This window comes from Herpailurus yagouaroundi, unplaced genomic scaffold, assembly GCF_014898765.1.
Source record: "Herpailurus yagouaroundi ecotype Mexico unplaced genomic scaffold, PumYag 67793, whole genome shotgun sequence".
NCBI classification, from domain to species: domain Eukaryota; kingdom Metazoa; phylum Chordata; class Mammalia; order Carnivora; family Felidae; genus Herpailurus; species Herpailurus yagouaroundi.
Window position 1 is genome coordinate 8,881,078 of NW_024420586.1, and position 12,032 is coordinate 8,893,109.

Sequence of the window (12,032 nt, forward strand, 5' to 3'; positions counted from 1 at the left end):
CACAAAAGAATCTCTACGGCAATGCAGTCTTTCTACTTACATAAATTCTGTGTAAATTAACAGGAAACACCAGAGGGGGAATAATTGAAACCCCAAGAGTCTCTCCAAATGGGAGTTGACGTTGATTTCTTGCCCTACCAGCCCGAAATCATCACGATGAACTTGAGGTAACTCAAGCTACTTAAATCATTCTCTTGTAGAGTGGTTTCACACATCATGCCATCCACGTCAATGACATTTTCCCTGTTTGACCGATGAGCAAGAGGAAGCCAGGGGAGAAAATCAGTTATTCCAGGTCAGGAAGATCAAGTGTTGAATGGCAAGGCCAAGATCAGACCAAGGAGCTCCTTAGCTGTCCAATCCAGTGTTTCTCCCACTGCTTTACCTTCAGGTCTGGAATGGGTCGCGGGGAGCTCGAGGTGGACCAGCATCCTACCTTCTTCGTTTTTATTTATTTTCCTGGCTGCCCTTCCCTCAGACGGCTACAAAAGGGCAGTGGGCTTGATGTCAGGAGACAGAAATTCTAGTTCCGGTTCTGCCACAGAAGGCGGGCGAGTCTCAAGACGCGTCACTTCATGCTCTCCGGACCACACGTGCCCCGTTGTTATTTCCAACTCTGCCTCAGGGATAGTATGGAAAATGAAAGCAGAATATCTCTTGGTTAGTTTGTACCTTTGAATAAATTTGAGTTTTCAGACAGCAGCCAGGGCTTGAAGGGATGAGAAAGAGCAGAGAAACGGGGGTCATTCCAGTTGGATACGACGAAACAGGACTCGGAGGCTCAGAGTAAATATTTAGGGTGTGGAGATTAGATACACTGAGCTAGAGTCTTCTGTTTAAGACTCTTCCCTTTGACCTTCCCTGAACTCCAAGAGGGAGCTTAGAAGTGTGTGACCCTGTCCTGTGAGAATCTGAGGGTCAAAACTGTGTGAAAGTTAGAACGATGTCAGTCACTTTTTTTTTTTTTTAATGTTTATTTCTTTTTAAGAGGGAGAAAGAGAACGTGTGAGCGGGAGAGGGGCAGAGAGAAAAGGGGACAGATGACCCGAAATGGGTTCCGTACTGACAGCAGAGAGCCCAATGTGCGGCTCGGAACTCACGAACCATGGGACCACGTGACCTGAGCCAAAGTTGGCCACTTAACCAACTGAGCCACCCAGGTGCCCCCGGTCACTTTTGTTTGTTTGTTTGTTTGTTTTTTAATGGATTGATATGGTAGGTTTGGTGGCTTCCTTTTTACTGCCTTCCAGAATCAAGGAAATCCTTATCTATATCATTTAATTAATGCCTTTCATGGTATTCAGAGGCCAGTTAGCCTACTTCCTTTACATTTGCCTGAATGCCTGTCTGTGTCTTCTTCCAGGAAATTCAGAAATACTGATTCATCTGCCCTCCTCTCCTAAGCAGGCCAGTTTACCAGTAGTTATTAAGTCCAGCATTTCTATACGCAGGCATCACATAGAACACCAGAGTGATGTCTACACAGAGTACAGGACAATTTCCTTCCAGAGCAAACATGGTTAAACTATACACACAGAGATGGATAAGAGAGTGTGTTGTAGAGTAAGGGCCAGAGGGGGAAAAAAATAGAAATGATGTTCCGGAACACGGAGAGATTAGGGAAAAGGGTGGAAACGAGAGGGGGACAATAGAGTGCCTTTGAAATTGATAGCCTAGTGGTTTGCATAATTACTCTGGTGATTTTCAATCAGCATCTTTTAAAAAGTGTAGAATTGTGTAAAGTTTCTGGACGGAAGGGACTCAGTTTTGAAGCTCCATTTTGCTTTCCAGCTAAGGAACTGTCCAACGGGACAAGAGGTGACAATTCTTTTACAAGCAATTGCTCATAAGATTTCAACAGAGTAAGTGGCATTCGGATTATATGAGGGCAGTAAAGTTAACTACTTTCTTGTAGTTTTGTTTCATCGCACTAATAATCAAAACAATAGTAATCAGAAGCGACTCCACGGGTCAGCACCCGAATAGCAGGGTTTTTTTTTTTCTCTTCTTTATCTAAATCATGTAATGACCGCTTGCTTCTTTCCTATAAAAGCCTCTTGCTTTCCCCACATGAGCAAGACACTCTTCTCAGGCCTCTGGAATCTGTGTGCCCGAATTGCAGTTCTGAGATCACCAACGAAGGCCTTTCTTCTTTTTCAGTTTTGCCTCCTTTTCTCAGTCAACATAAATGGTATCAGAACAGCAGGGGATCTGAAGCGATGTACTATTCTGATTCTGGGACTGCCGTTGGATTTGAACATGGTACCTGCCTAAGCAGGCGGTTCGGGGTTCTGCCGGTGAGTCCTCTCAGTTCTGAACCTCACGATTATCATGATTTTTTTTTTAATTTTTTTTTCAACGTTTATTTATTTTTTGGGGACAGAGAGAGACAGAGCATGAACGGGGGAGGGGCAGAGAGAGAGGGAGACACAGAATCGGAAACAGGCTCCAGGCTCTGAGCCATCAGCCCAGAGCCCGACGCGGGGCTCGAACTCACGGACCGCGAGACCGTGACCTGGCTGAAGTCGGACGCTCAACCGACTGCGCCACCCAGGCGCCCCTCATGATTTTTTTTTAAGTAATCTCGCCACCCAACATGGGGCTCTAACTTGACTGAGCGAGCCACGAATGCCCCAACCTCCCTCTTTTCAGTTGACGCTTGGGCCCAGGTTTTGGGTGTCTGTCTTTCCTATGTGGGCTTTTGTCTGTCTGTCTGAACTACAGAGTTACTCTCGTCTGTCCGGTGCATACTCGGCGGGGCCTTTGGTTTGGAAAATTGCTGGGTGTCTGTTACAGGTCCATTTTTTGTAAGTTTCTGTCTTGTGGGATCACTGTGACTTGTCATTACAGTGGCCACTCGGGGATCTTTGGAGATTCCAAAATTAGTGTATTTGCGGGCACAACTGGAAAAAGAAAAAACCAAGCAGCTTGAGTAGAAGCATAGTTCCCTTCGTATTTGGAGGCCTCTGACCAATCAAATGATTCTAAACCTGCTTCCTCAGGAACGAAATTACCTAAACTTTCTAAAGCTGACTCTGACCTCTCTCAGCGACGACCTAAGCTCAAGGAGCTTCTGAGAAACGCTACACCCACTGCTTGTCTTCCACCTTCTCCCTCCTGCTCTCCCCCTGGCGATCCTAGTTGCACAGAACTTCCATTCTCTCATATCAACCCGGAGGTTCCTCTAGACCCTCCAGCGATCCGAGCTCCTTCTCAACTTAAACCCAATGAAGGACGCTCTAAGACTTTATCAGTCATTTATACTCCGTGGACCAAGGCACGACCATGAACTACTTACTGCCAAGGACTTTCCCCATGCCCTTGAAGACCCTCTAGGATTTGCTAGGGGATTCGCTTTAGTTATTCAGACCCATAAACCTGGTAATTCTGAGCTTTATCAACTTCTACGCATGCTTGTAAATGAAGGTCACGTAAGGGAATGAATGGGAAAAGTAGGCCGGACAGAGCCTGTTGATTTTTCTAAGTGAAAAGCTGTAGGTAAAACAGAAACTTTTAAGCTAGCTGAAGATTTACATAAAACTATCCCTCAGGGTTTCCAAAAGACTATAGATTGGAGAAACAAAGCAACGATGTAATCAGTGGCCAATCGAATCTGGTTTTTGATTATTATGATAGATTAGAGAAAAACTTGTAAACAATACTTTGGTATTGACAAAATTAATCGTGAAAACCCATTTTTTTTAACTTTTTTTTTTCAACTTTTTTTTTTTTTTTGGGACAGAGAGAGACAGAGCATGAACGGGGGAGGGGCAGAGAGAGAGGGAGACACAGAATCGGAAACAGGCTCCAGGCTCTGAGCCATCAGCCCAGAGCCTGACGCGGGGCTCGAACTCCCGGACCGCGAGATCGTGACCTGGCTGAAGTCGGACGCTTAACCGACTGCGCCACCCAGGCGCCCCTTTAACTTTTTTTTTTTTTTTTTTTAATTTAACTCCAACTTTGTTACCTGTGAGACAGCATTGGCTCCAACAGCCTAGGAGCAGAAGGGCACAAACAGCAGGGGAACTCATGCTCATATGACCGAATAGCGCAGCTCCCGGGACAAAAGGGGATCTTCCCGTTAATTCTACCCAACACTTCAGGGGAAGTAGATAGATGTTACTGGGAATGAGGTGCGATGAGCGCGCTCTCTCTCTCTCTCTCTGTTGTTTTTTTTTTTTTTTTAGTACAGCTGACACACAATGTTACATGAGTTTACATGAGTAAACCAGTGATTCAACAGGTTTATACGTTATGCTATGCTCATCACAAGTGCAGCTACCCTGTGTCACGAGACAACACTCTTATAACACCGCGGACTGTATTCCCTGTGCTGTGCCTTTTATTCCCATGACTTATTCATTCCATAACTGGAAGCCTGTATCTCCCACTCCCTTTCCCCCTCTAGACGTGGGAACAACACTGTCGGTTTTAAACCCCACCCACCTGCCTCCCCGCCTTCCCCAGAGCACCGAACACTACAAGCTGTGGGAGGGTCTAATATCCCATGACAGTTTAAAAATTTTTACCCGTTTCTTTTCAGCTGGGGCCCTTACAGCACTCATCAATTCCTTCTGGTCCCTACAGACCCCATTCACCTGTTAGACCTCAATTTTTGGGGGAGGTATCGGCACACATTTCTTTCCCTCAAAAGAGGGAAATATTTTTGGAAATAGTGGAACAGCACATAGAAAATGTAACTTAGCTTCTGGGTAGTCAAACTTCTTTAAGACTGAAGGAGACTGAAAGGGTTCAGAGCAAGTCTCCCCGGAGTGTGCCACTTTGGCATTTTGAGCTGAAGGCCATTGAGACCCTGTCACTCAGGAGAAATGGCCATTATCTTCCCGCTTGACTCGTTTTGTCTGCCTTGCTGTGGCATGCAGGTTGTCATTTCTTTCTTTCGGCTATCTTTGGGAGTGACTCTAGATCTTGGGAAGGTAGTATCTTTGCACCCTCTTTGGGGACTCGTCTTCCATCCAAAGCATAGTTATTCAGTACTGTCACAAATACTTGCTGTTTGTCCCAGCTCAAAACTGGCAAGAATTTATTTTACAGTGGCTCTGTAGTCCAAAGTTGGCCAGATTGGAAGCTGATATTCAGCACCTGATAAGAATTTTTTTTAAGGCCTCTCCCCTAAGTTAAAATTAGAACTATGTACCCAGAGGGAAAGAAGCAAACTGAGGATAATGTAGTCAGATGGGTGGATCAACCTAGAATGTCATTTAAATTGCAACCCAGTTCCTTGAAGGATTAAAAGCAACTGCCCTTATCTTACAAATCTTTGCGAAACCAGAAATAAAGGCCCAGAAACAACTGAAAATCCTTCACCCTCCCCTTTTCACCAATCCCAAACATCCACTATTTACCTCAAAAGTCTCATAACCGTCTCTGGGAACTCATGTGTAGATCATCCTCTATTCCTAAAACTTGGGGTTGGGGAGAAGTTTTTTAAAGTTACGAATGGCTATAGAAGCACCCTTGCCCCAAATCTAGCCCACAGCTTCCATAAGGTTACTGGGCAAGGATAAACACCAATGGTAATTGTCTTCCCCACAAATATCAGTGGCAAAAGTTTTAGCTTTCTGAGCACATAACCTTAACTAATTCCATCTCCCAGAAAAACAGTTTGCATCCAAATGCTCTTTTCTAAACTAGTGAATTCTGAATTATCCTACTTTCAGCCTCACGGCTAAAAAAATTATTATTTTTTTTAAAAGATTTTAGGGGCGCCTGGGTGGCGCAGTCGGTTAAGCGTCCGACTTCAGCCAGGTCACGATCTCGCGGTCCGTGAGTTCGAGCCCCGCGTCGGGCTCTGGGCTGATGGCTCAGAGCCTGGAGCCTGTTTCCGATTCTGTGTCTCCCTCTCTCTCTGCCCCTCCCCCATTCATGCTCTGTCTCTCTCTGTCCCAAAAATAAATAAAAACGTTGAAGAAAAAAAAAAATTAAAAAAAAAATTCTCAGACAATAGAAATGAACCCAAATATATTTCAAGTTCATGTGATCTAAGATTAATCTTTAATATATAAAAGTTCATTGAAGTTGGTTGGTTTAATTAAAACAGGCATGTTTTTAGAGTTGTCAGCAGTAAATATAAAACTATTATTCTCCCTAGGTTTGCTAAAAGTCAAATTAGCTCATGTTATCTCTGTTACAGACTTGGTCAGCAAGAAATGTAACTTCAAGGTGATGGTTAGCTGTTTAGTGTGTTGTGAAATTTTCCTGACTAATCTAAACATATTTATTAAGAACAAGTGAATTACATTGATGTAAGTAAAATACAAGTTTGTAAATGAACTTTTCAGCAATATTTATGTCTACTTAAATAGTTTCCCCAAATCCTTTTTGGATTTGTCAAATTAAGTTACATACTGGGTAGTCTTGAAATATCCAGATCATTTCCACATAAGATGAAATCCTGAAACATTACCTACTAAACATAAGCTTATTTACTTTTGACTTCCTATTACAGAGAAACTAAAGATATTTGGGTCAATTGCTAAATATGTTTTGTGCCATACTGAGAAGTTTACTATAAGAAGGCATTTGTTCCTAAAAATTATGAAATGTGTTCATAAAGTTGCGAGTCTAAAGAATGCTGATATAGGGGCGCCTGGCTGGCTCAGTCAGTGGAGTTGCAACTCTGGATCTTGGGGTCGTGCATCTGAGCCCCATGTTGGGGTTAGAGATTGCTTAAAAATAAAATCTTAAAAAAAAAAAAAAAGAATGCTAGTATAACAGAATGCTAGTAGAACACAACTGCTTACTTCTTAGTTTTCATTTAGAAATAGGTAAACTGGGCGCCTGGCTGGATCATTTGGTGGAGTATATGACTCGTGATCTCAGGGTCGTGAGTTTGAGCCCCATGTTGGGTGTAGAGATTACTTAAAAAAAAAAAAAGTCTCTAAAAGTTAAGAATTTTGCTAAATATAATTTAAGCTACTAGAAATAATAAGAAAACATCTCCACATGCCAGTAAACTAGGATGTCATGTGTTTTGGTAGGAAAGGATATTAGAAATGGAGATGTGGTTTTTTTGACGGAAAAGGAAGAACTTTTGACCTAAGGCAAGGCCGGTTATTTAAAGAGGGAAACAGGCAAAATCTGAATGTAGGAATGAACGTCATAGAAAGTTTGTGAAAAAAGGAATCTTTGAAAAAAAGTCTATGCAGGGTCAGAACTATGATTGGAATGGGTGAGTTTTAATGTCAAAGGTACAAGATTAGAACTGGTTTTGTCTCACTGTTAAAACACCCAAGTTTTCTTAAATTATTGGTCTACTCTTAATATAAAATTATAAACAAAGGTTTTTCTTTGTCTTTAATGTAATCCAGGTAAGAAAATCAAAGTTTCTGTTTTGTCTTTATCAGGTCTTTAAATACTTAAGGACACTGAATGCTCCCAGTATTAAAAGAGTTAACTTTCGCTAACGGCTTTGTAATCCTCTATATTTGCCTTTAGGATCTTATCCGTCGCCTGGGATGACAGGTAAGTATTAAATTTTATAATGATCTGGGATCCTCTTTAGTCATGTGCTTTACATTTAAAACCTTCTGATATTTTTCACAAACTTTCCGAAACTCAAATTCTAAATGAAGTCTCTTTGACTAATTAGGCTTATTTATCTGGTATATTATATTACCAAAGGAATTGTCAAATTACCAAAGCATTGTCAGGTACTAAGTGAGGGTAAACCATCTTACGTTACATCGTATGGGTGAATTGCTATTCATGTAACTGTTCTAGAAATAATATGAAATTCCTCAAGTTTTAATATGTCCTGGTACAGTGTTATTGCTTGTAATTCTAATTATTAACGTGTTGTGTGTCACAGAAATAACCAAACTTCCTTTTCAATTGTATCATAATGAGCTCCCAACAGATCTTTAACTGTGGCCATTTTGAGTCTCCTTGTCATTTACAGTTATTGTTTTATTCTTGATGGTCTTGCTCATGTGTTTCAGCTTCAAGGAGATTCATGGAAAGGACTTTTGACACATACAGGTTTCTGATAACCTTAAGATCACAAAACTGAACTGGATAAGAATTTCTGCAGCTGAAGTCTGGATTCAAAAAAAAACAAGAATGAATAACACGGGCCTGAATAAACTGAGGAAGAATGTTTTCTCTTCCAGATTTAAAGAAATGTTCTGTCTTAGGCTATCTACGACTTACAGAAATTTGGTAAACTATTCCTTTGTAAACAGACCTGAAACATTTATCTTTTTCTCCCTACCTGATCCTTCCAGAATTTAGAAACTCTCAGTGAGTATTCCTATTTTTGTGGCAATTATAGCTATCTGTATAAATTTAATAAGAATCCGTTCTCCTTGTAACAGGACAGCATTGGACACACTGGTTATATTACCAACGCTTTGACTGGAATGTCGTATTTCAGAGACATGCATAGACTCAGATATGACCAGACAGCCCGAAGGATCTAAGGCTGACTTTATGGAACCAATCAAGCCCCTTGGAAAAATCATCCTGACACTTTGCTTACAGGGTTCCCAGCAGCCTTACCAGATAAGGATGGAAGGTCGCTTCCTGGCAGGCACAGGAACCTCAGGCTATTTGGGGGGACTTCAGAAAGGGAGGAATTCACCCAAATCCTTAGCGATTAATTACACAGACGTCTGATGGCAAGTATTTGGCGTGGTTCCTTAGCTTGGAGAGGCTGTTGAAAGTTCAATCTAAAATGTCTTACGAACAGTTCCAGCAAAGCAGATTTAAATGAACCTATATAGGGGCGCCTGGGTGGCTCAGTCGGTTAAGCGTCCGACTTCGGCTCAGGTCACGATCTCGTGGTCCGCGAGTTCGAGCCCCGCGTCGGGCTCTGGGCTGATGGCTCAGAGCCTGGAGCTTGCTTCCGACTCTGTGTCTCCCTCTCTCTCTATCCCTCCCCCGTTCATGCTGTGTCTCTCTCTGTCTCAAAAATAAACGTTAAAAAAATTTTTTTTTAAATAAAATAAAATAAATGAACCTATATAATCAATCACTATTCTTGCTACACTTTTGAAAATAATCAGGCCAACGTGTTGAAATTGGACTTATTTTACAAATTAGTATTCCTTTGGCTATCTTTGGTGGAAATGAGGGTGATTTTAGAGAGTGTTAAAAAATAAAATCCAACTGAAATAATCTGAAGGTTTAATGGACTTTATTAAATGCTTCCTGAGTCAGGCAGTATCCCATCTAGCAAGTAGAGGAAAGCTTTGAGAAACTGTACAAAATGGAAAGTGTCTATAGGAAGGAGGGTGGGGCCAGAAAGTTATTAGTAAATGAAAAGGATTGTTCCCCAAAGGTCACTTTCCCTTAGTGGGGGAGAAGAAGAGGGGTCTTATCATGTAGATTATTCATCTTCCTTTGGGGGATAGAGAGGCCCCATAGGACAGACTCAGTGGGCTGATCTGGAAAATTCCTGACTGACCAGTTAAGGTTACATTTCTGGGAGAGGTTGAAACTGCAATTAAATTAGGTAGTAAGCCCCAGTTTGGGAACTCGGCCTAAGCAACACCATTTGGGGCCTGTGGTTTTCTTTTTATTTTTTATTTTATTTTATTTTATTTTTTTTAAAGATTTTTTTTTTAATTTTTTTTTCAACGTTTTATTTATTTTTGGGACAGAGAGAGACAGAGCATGAACGGGGGAGGAGCAGAGAGAGAGGGAGGCACAGAATCGGAAACAGGCTCCAGGCTCTGAGCCATCAGCCCAGAGCCTGACGCGGGGCTCGAACTCACGGACCGCGAGATCGTGACCTGGCTGAAGTCGGACGCTTAACCGACTGCGCCACCCAGGCGCCCCTGTGGTTTTCTTTTTAAAAAGAGAAAAAAATTGTATTCCCATAACACACACGTGTGGATGTTAGATTCTAGTTCTGATTGTCTGACAGTGTGTTGTTTCCCTACAAAACTGGGCTGTATCCTGAATTCTGGTTTCCTCAAATATCTGGCTGTGACTCTCCAAACCAAGGTTTCCAATGTTCTTTCATTCTTTTGACTTGGAATGGCTGAGAACTAAAACTGCCATTTTTTTCCCGAAGCTGTGCAAACTGAAGCTAGACAACTTGAGATAAACTTCAGAGGAACTGCCACGGACAGCCCATGTTCAGACGGTCTTCGTGCCTGTTGCTTTATATGGGCCTCTCAGGAAGATCACCAGAGGTACTCGGATTGCAAACCAGGAAAATCTGTCAGATCGCCACTGCCTGCTCTCACTCCCTCTGAAGACGCTTTGAGCCTGACATCTAGAAAATCTTCTCACTGGCCACACTCAGGACGCAGACACTGGGTTTATAACACGCTCCAACCATTAACCTTTGTTTTTCTTTTGTTTCCGTACAGATGCCTCTTATTAATTACCTGACTGCTTGCACAATATGGGCCTAATTTGGGGAACCCCCTCGAAGCCCACTTCCTGAAACGAGACACAAGTGTTTAACTGAAGTGACTTATTTTCTTTAATAGTTATTTATTTATTGCTTGAGAGGGAGCATGAGTGGGGGAGGGGCAGAGACAGAGGGAGAGAGGGAGAGAATCCCAAGAAGGCTCCTCACTGTTGACACTGAGCCATAGGTGGGGCTCAGACTCACAAACCGTGATATCATGACCTGAGCCGAGATTGAGAGTGGACGCTTAACCCACTGAGCCACCCAGGCGCCCCTGAGCTGACATTTTCAAGAGTAGGGCTGGTTCATGAGATTTGGACCGGACCTCTTCCTTAAGGTCCAGAACGGAACATTTAAACTGGCTACCAGGGAATAGTATTGATCTGTGACATTTTTCCTAAAAAAAAAAAAAAAAAAAAATCTTGGATCAAAAGAGAACTGTGGAATTGTGTCAAATTTCTGGCCATACATACGGTTCTCCATTTTGCAGCTGCATTTTTCTTCCCAACGAACTCTTGAACTAGGCCAGAAGCAGCAACTGTTTTACAAGCAGTTGATCGTAAAGTTTAAAGAGAGCAACTGACAGATCACATGAGGACAGCAAAGTGAATTCATACATACCAGGGACAGTTTTATTTGACAGCAACAATAAAACAATCAATAAGATAGTAATGAGAAGTGGCTCCACCAGTCAGCACCAAAGTAGGTTTTTTTTTTCCTTTTACTTAAGTCATGTAATCACCCCTTCTTTCTTTCCCGTAAAAACCCCTTGCTTTCCCCACATGAACAAGACCCTTTTCTGAGTCCTCCAGAACCTGTCACCGAAACTGCAATTCTGAGACCCCCCCCCCGCAAAAAAGGCCTTTGTTCTTTCAGTTTTGCCTCCTTTACTCAATTGATAAAATGATCAGCAATAGAATAAAGCAATACAGAATGCGTAGCACGGAAGGATAAATTGTTTTGGAAAACATTTTTCAATAATGTAAATATACAGAAAATAGATTTATGTGTATCTATATGTACTACATAGAAAATAAATTTATGCACATGCGCACGCACACACCTGGAGTCGTAAACTATTTCTCACGGTGGGTCTTCATTCAAAGTTTGAAAAGCTCCTGAAACGCGCGGGACTCAAAAGGATCCTGGCAAGGTAAATTCAAGGTCAAATCAAAGAGCCCCTTTGCTCTCCCTTTGCGATGTAGAGCAGTTAATGGAGGCAGAGGAAATGGCGTGAGAGGGAGGGGACACCAGAGTGAGGTCAAGCGAGGAGCAAGGGCGGTTCGGGACAGGGAGTTGCCGGATGCCAGATTGTCAGTTGAGGGACCCGAGGTTGATTCTGCGCTCTTGCCTTACGTGCTATACCGAAAGAACTTCCGCGTTCCTTGTCCCTGAAAAGCGGACGAAGATGAGGGATTAGCCGTGCTCCCGGGGACCACGCTACGTGGGGCCGGTTCCCTGCAGGGAATTCTTATCCAGGGCAAGGAGAGGGGAGGTGGGCGGGGCGTGGGAAGCGCGGGAAGGCCCGGCCGGGTCGGCCTGAACAGCGACTCACGCCGCGCTCTGCACAGCCCACCAGGGGAACAAGCAGTCCTGTCCTCTGGGACCTTTCGCGGGAGGGAGCCCCTAAGCGCGGCGTGGGGGTTGT

At 42.9% G+C, this 12,032-nt stretch overlaps 1 long non-coding RNA gene across 2 annotated transcripts; it reads left to right on the forward strand.

Annotated features, from left to right (window-relative positions):
- The first annotated feature begins 2,089 nt into the window (after positions 1-2,089).
- On the forward strand, positions 2,090-10,470 carry LOC121026170 (uncharacterized). 2 transcript variants are annotated; one of them, XR_005788283.1, is made up of 4 exons: positions 2,090-2,297; positions 3,979-4,133; positions 7,459-7,485; positions 10,040-10,470. It is a non-coding gene; the product is annotated as an uncharacterized LOC121026170 (long non-coding RNA). The 2 variants fall into 2 exon arrangements; XR_005788284.1 differs by lacking the exon at positions 10,040-10,470 and adding an exon at positions 7,962-8,077.
- The last annotated feature ends 1,562 nt before the right edge of the window (positions 10,471-12,032 follow it).